The sequence below is a fragment of the Lutra lutra genome, chromosome 2 (assembly GCF_902655055.1).
Source record: "Lutra lutra chromosome 2, mLutLut1.2, whole genome shotgun sequence".
NCBI lineage: Eukaryota > Metazoa > Chordata > Mammalia > Carnivora > Mustelidae > Lutra > Lutra lutra.
In genome coordinates, this window is record NC_062279.1 from 71,014,284 (window position 1) to 71,020,695 (window position 6,412).

A 6,412-nucleotide genomic window follows, 5' to 3' on the forward strand; every position below is an offset into this window, starting at 1 on the left:
GATCTCCCACTACCTGAAGTAGTCTCAGCCTGCTACTTCTCCGCCAACTTGACTCCTCCCCACTACCTAGGTTCTTTTTTTCCATTTACAATTCTTGTTCTTATAAATAATATTTAAGAATATTCATAATAAACTTGTTTTAAAAATAATGGCATTTCTGTTGTTGGGTAAATCATAGAGATTTTTTTTCCCCCTTACTGGACTTGTAGGTAAACAATTAAGACTAAGCAAATTGTAAAGCAACCATTATAGAGCATACACTTTTCCAGTATCATTAATCTAAATGCTCACAAATAGAAGGACGTAAATTATAAATATCAGAGATATACTGGATCCAAATGAAACTTTCCTCAGTGGCAATAGTCTATCCTAATTATCTATAAGTATATATAGTGGGTCATCAGCTTGTAGTTTTTAGTTTCTTTTTACTGTGCCTGACAAAATAAATGCTCAGCATAGTTAGCTACCCTAATTGTTTATATTTTTAGATACTTATTATGGTGCCTGCTTGCTTTGAAATTCTGCTGCTTACTCTTCATTGCTAAAAGTGAATGAAAAAAATTAGATATGTTATATTTGATGAGATAGGTTCAGTATTAAGTCTCTGGGTCGATGTCCTAGTGTTCATATGCCCAGTAATTTCTAATTTGAAAACTGTGGGGCTGTGTGATTGAAACTATCTAGTAACTATCTGCTAACACTATTTTGTTGTGTCAGCCAGTGTATCAACAGAAAACAGATTGCATATTGCAAATTGCATAGTATTTAGAGAGGTGTTTTTATACAGGTTGTTTACAGATGTTTGTGTGAGGAAAACCACAAGGGAAATGTGGTAATCCAGAAATAGTACCAGCCCCTTGCTGTTACTGTGTAGTAAAGAGAGGAGGAAGCAGTATGGAACTCAAAAAGAGAGAGGGTTTGTAAATATGGCCTCTTTGGTAAGGGCAGTGCTCTTTATGGGAGAACATAGACAGCCAAGTTTGACCTCCTAGGGAGTGAGATAATAGAATAAAGACCTTTACCTGTTTTCTGTCCTACCCCTGTCATGCCTGGGCTTTCCAGTGGCCACAGCCAGTAGAAGCCAAAGAGTGTCAGAGTGAAACACATTCCAGCTAAGTGGTTTGCAGTTTGCTCTATATGCTTAGAAAGACACTGTAGGGCTTCAATTAATGACATGGCCTGATTTTATGGTAAAAATCCTCTATGGCTACAATATGACATGTATAGAGGAAGAGTGGAACCAAAGAAAACAGTCAGGAGGCTATTGTAGAAATCCAGGTGGTGGTAGATTGAATGCCAGTAGGAATGGAGAGGGAAACATGGCCTCAGTTTCCTCAGTTTCCAGAATTGGAATTTATATGAATTAATGATATATTAGTTGAGATTGAAGAAGAGTTAAATATCAGTGGTCTGTATTGCCTGAATCACCATGCACTTTATTTAGGCTTGAGCAATCATATGAAACTGCCTGACTATTTCATTCTTCTGTGATTTTTCCTTTTACCATTTGCAAATCAACTTTTCAACTGATAGATTTTTTTTTTTCTTTACTAGGTTCATAATTCTTGGCAGAGAGATTGGAGGAAAATTTGGGGAGCATTTCTTTATCATGATCCAGTATTCCTTTGTTTTTTTTTCAGCTACTGTAAGAAATCCTAAGCTTCTCATTAAGTAAGTGTAGGTTTCATTTTGGACAGAATGGTTATTATGATTTGAATAAATTATATACTATCTATATGGTCTGAGGTTTTAAGGATTATTTCTATAGCATTTATAAATTTCAGATAAATTTATTACCTTGTCTTTGAAAGTTCAGCAACTATCACTTCTCTAAAATTTTTTTTGAATATATATTTCCTGGAAGAGAGAAGGACCACCTCTTCCCCAAAAGAAAATCAAGATCTCACACAGCCAGGTCTGAAACTGTGTATAAAAATTTCTAAAAATTCTCAAGTGTCATCTGAAGTGATATTGTTTTCATTTTTCTTTGTTCTTATCCAAGAAGTAAAGCCACGGGAAATAACTGGACACAGCCATTGACCTTGAGGCTTCTTAACATAGTTCCACCCTATAGATGGTGGTCATAAGAACAACAAAGCTATATTATTTGGATATCAAGTATTTTTTTCTACCAGACTTGGCTTTTCCTAGCACATAACAATCACAATAATCACAACAATGACAACAAATACTTATATAGTGTTTCCTTCATGGCAGATATATTAATTCCCTTAATTCTTAACAACCTTATGAGGAAGGTACTGTTATTATCCTCCATTTTAAAATGAAGAAATGAGTGGGAATAAAAGAATTATGTTTTTTGTGTTTTCAAATTGTGATTTTATTTTTATGTTATTTGTTGAGGGGAATATGGTTAGCGCTCTTGCGTATGTTAGTCGTGTGTAAAAGTATAGGTTTAGTAGGGCCGTAATTGTTATAAATGTTGATGTAACAATTATATTATTTTTTGTGAGTTCATGGATGATTATTCATTTAGGGATGAAGTCTGAGAGGGGAGGCAGACCTCCTAGTGATAGGTTAAGAAGCTTGTCCAGAGTCCATGGCTAGGAAGTGACGATGCTAGAATTCAAGCTCCTATAATTTAAATCCTAAGCACAGGTGCTTAAGCATAAATTTTTAGACCTGAGGAATTACCTTTGCTTAAGGTGTCTAAATTATTGGTAACTGGCTCCATTTTTTTGCTTAAATAATCTGCATATTTATTCTTTAAGGTGGCTACAATCAGTAGAACAGTATTAGAAACAGGCAGACAAAATTATAAAAGAAAATTTATTTCTGAAATAAAGTCTGTGTCTCCAATTTTTTAATAACTACTTACACACAAGTCAGTCATATGAAGTTAGACTTGGTAAGCTTGATATAGAAGAAGTATAAGGGTTTTTATATTTTCCTTTAAAGTTATCTATATTCCAATCGTTATGTGTCCATTAATTTGGACATTCTCTCAGTGCTCTACAAAGAGAGATACAGTGATTTAGAGAAGCATATGGGTTCTATAAAACATGATGTTTATTTTGATCATTTTCATTCATGTGCTGCACTACATATTTTAAGTATAAAGCCATATTTACCTATTAGAGGGATTAATGTATTTCACAACTGGAAAGTGGTTCAATTAATCTTCATAGAATTCAACATATGTTTTTTACAATAATCTTGGGTCAGTGGACATGAAGATGGTAATCATTCATGCTAAGCATGGATGCTAAACATTCATGGGAGACTGCAATTCTCCCTAACAATTTTGAGTGTATACTTTTTTCTAGATTGCATTAGAATCTCAATGTTATCTGTGACATTCAAAGTTTAGTAATTACCTCTAGAGAGAAAGTAATGGAGAATTCTAATTTGGGTTCTTTGGTTAGCTAATTATTATGTTTTTCCTAGACATTTGTCTTTACCTACTTTGCTTGTTCTTAGCTTCTCCATGACTAATAGAGCAACTACAACTGTATGGACACCCCTTGTTCATGTCAGAATCTAATGGTTGCCAAATAGTCTAAATAAGGAAGAGACACCTCTTTTTTTTTTTTAAAGATTTTATTTATTTATTTGACAGACAGAGAGACAGCGAGAGAAGGAACATAAGCAGGGGGAGTGGGAGAGGGAGAAGCAGGCTTTCTGCTGAGCAGGTAGCCTGATGCGGGGCTCAGTCCCAGGACCCCAAGATCATGACCTGAATCAAAGGCAGACACTCAATGACTGAGCCACCCAGGCGCCCCAGGAAGAGACACCCCTTACTAACATGAAAATATTGACATAACTTTTTTTCATGCTTGATTGATAAGTTGGAAGATTTATGATATCCTAGTTGGGACACTGAATTGTGAATGTATGAGGATTTATTAATTTCTTTTGCTTTTCTCTCCTCCTTTTCCATCCTGTTCCCTGACTGGATGATGATGATGATGGTGATGATGATGATGATTAGGTTCAACTTGCTTCTCAAAGGTACAAAGACATTAGCCAATGGGTGGTTTTTTCATTATGCTGTGTTCAAGATTCTACTCTTCCATTCATTTTCCTAAAATATAATTCTCATCCTCTCCATCTTCTATTCAACAGCCTTCAATGTGTTTTTACTGGAAACAAATACATTTCATACTTCTTACATTGGCATTCAAGGTCTTATCTAGCCTAGATTCACTTTCTTCACCTGGAAGACATCCTCACAATATGTATTGTATGTTGTACTTAGAATGCTTCACCCCAGATGCTAAACTATAGATTTATAGATCTTATTCATCTTCCATGTCTCTGCTAATGAGGGAATTCGAAAGTCTTTCTATGATCTCTCTTTCTGGAAGTAATCTTATATATGCTTATATATGACTCGTGTTTTAAAAAACAACACCAATGATGGTTAGCCTGCTGTTATTGTTTTGTTTTGTTTTGTTTTTTCTTTATCTTTTTGTAAAAAATTAGATTCCAAATTTTATGATGGAAAATTTTGTGCTTTTTCACCTCTGGATTATCTAATAGCTAGCTCACAGTGCCTTAGATCTAAAAGCTGCTCAATATATACCTTTGTAGAATAACTATGACGATTATATGCTGAGCATTTAACACTGTAGACAGTACTTGCTACTAAAAAGTTCTTTTTTAATTTTCATAACATCTTGATAATAAGTATACTATGATTATCCTCAATTTATAGATGAGGAAAGAGAGGGAGAGAGAGGTTAAATAGCCAAAGAACTCATAGTTAGTAATTGTCTGGCTAGGATACAAATTCAGATGGTCTGATTGCAAAGCTTAATGCTTTTAGCTGTAGTGTTTCACTGAAAAATTTGTAGATTGAGTGCCCGAGTGAGTGGCTAAATGGAAATGATTTCATAGACTCTGAGCTGTGATGATCAAGGGGGTGTAAAACCTAGCTGAAGTGATTCTATTTCATGGAAGTTTTCAAATAGAAATTTATTACGTAACTTTTCATGTGCTTTGCACTGACTCAAACTAAATGTTATAGTACACATTCCTGCCCTTCAGGCCTCTCTCCATACCTGACTCCAAGCCTAGAGAATAGATACACTATGAAGACACATAATTTTTAAAACTTTCTAGATTTTCTGATGTTTTCAACATAGATTTCCCAATCACTTTCTAATTGCATAGTATTTTGTAAATTTTTTTTTAATGATTTACTCTTCTTAGGGAGGTTCCAGACAGATTATCTTTTTGTTGCTGCTGTTGTTGTAAACAAGGCCTCTTGCCAAACATGGGGCTTGAACTCACAACCCTGAGATCAGGAGTCATATCCTTTACTGATTGAGCCAGCCAGGTGCTCCCTAGACAGGTTAACTTTAACAGGCTGTGAGTACAGTGGCTAGGAGTACTTGGCAAAAGTATCATTTTGGGTACATGCCTTCCTCTGTTCTCAGTAGCTATTAATGGAGTAACTGGAAAGCAACATAACCACTACAGTGTGCTCTGACCCCATATGACTTCTGCAAGGCTCTACCTCTGAAATCTTCTTAAATCTTGACTCATGTCTGGGGATAGATATAAAGACTTAGGCTTTTTAAAGTTTTTAGACGACTAGGATTAAGTTTCTGAGCTGTGCATTTACATTAGACTTTCTTTGTGCTCTTAAGGTAGCAATAACAACAGCAAGTTGACCTGTGCAATTGAACAATTTATTTCTGTTCTAGTGTAGCTTATATCATATGAAACTGAAATTGCTCAACCATGACAGGAAGTAGAATAGTCTGAGGCAACAAGAGAAGAAGGAAAGGGGGCCATCTAACCTTGATCTTCTGTTACCATCTCATGGAGATGATTTCTCATGGAGATGGAACAAGATCAGTGAGCTTTCATCTGGCGGTGGTGAGGGATTGCATTCAATCCATATGTTGCTTGTTCCTAGGCGAAAAGAAGAGCTGAATGGTCTTCACTATGATGTTTCTTGGCTCCCCCAGAGGATGTTAGCACCAGGTGGTCCTAGAAAGAACTGCTGTCAGTCTCTTTCCACTGAGTTCAGGTAATTTTTTTACCAGCACCTATAGCTTTTGACTCATTATCTTATTTTTGGAAAGTATAATGAGAGCATTGTGTATGAAGAAAATGTGTTTATGAATGAAGATGTAGTAGAAACTAGTGATCTTTTATATATCATTGTTCTGTATCACCTTATATATCATTTTGGTTGGTTTAAAGTATAATAGCTAATGAACAACTGCGTTTGATACTCTTTTAGTGATAGTGTTGATAAAATGAAAAAGAATATCTGTAAGTTGATAACTAATAACCTTTACAAATGGGATACTAAAGCCTTAAAGAGATTTGGGAAGGGGGAATTTTTATTTTTTAAAACTGACAATATTATTTAATGCTTTATGTGTCATATTAAATCCTCTTGTGTACTTATTTGTTTCATGTGCCACAATTTGGG

General features: G+C 35.1%; 1 long non-coding RNA gene across 1 annotated transcript; it reads left to right on the top strand.

Annotated features, from left to right (window-relative positions):
- The first annotated feature begins 1,552 nt into the window (after positions 1 to 1,552).
- On the top strand, positions 1,553 to 5,975 carry LOC125094224 (uncharacterized). The gene is made up of 3 exons (XR_007125425.1): positions 1,553 to 1,671; positions 3,953 to 3,972; positions 5,888 to 5,975. It is a non-coding gene; the product is annotated as an uncharacterized LOC125094224 (long non-coding RNA).
- Positions 5,976 to 6,412: the final 437 nt, after the last annotated feature.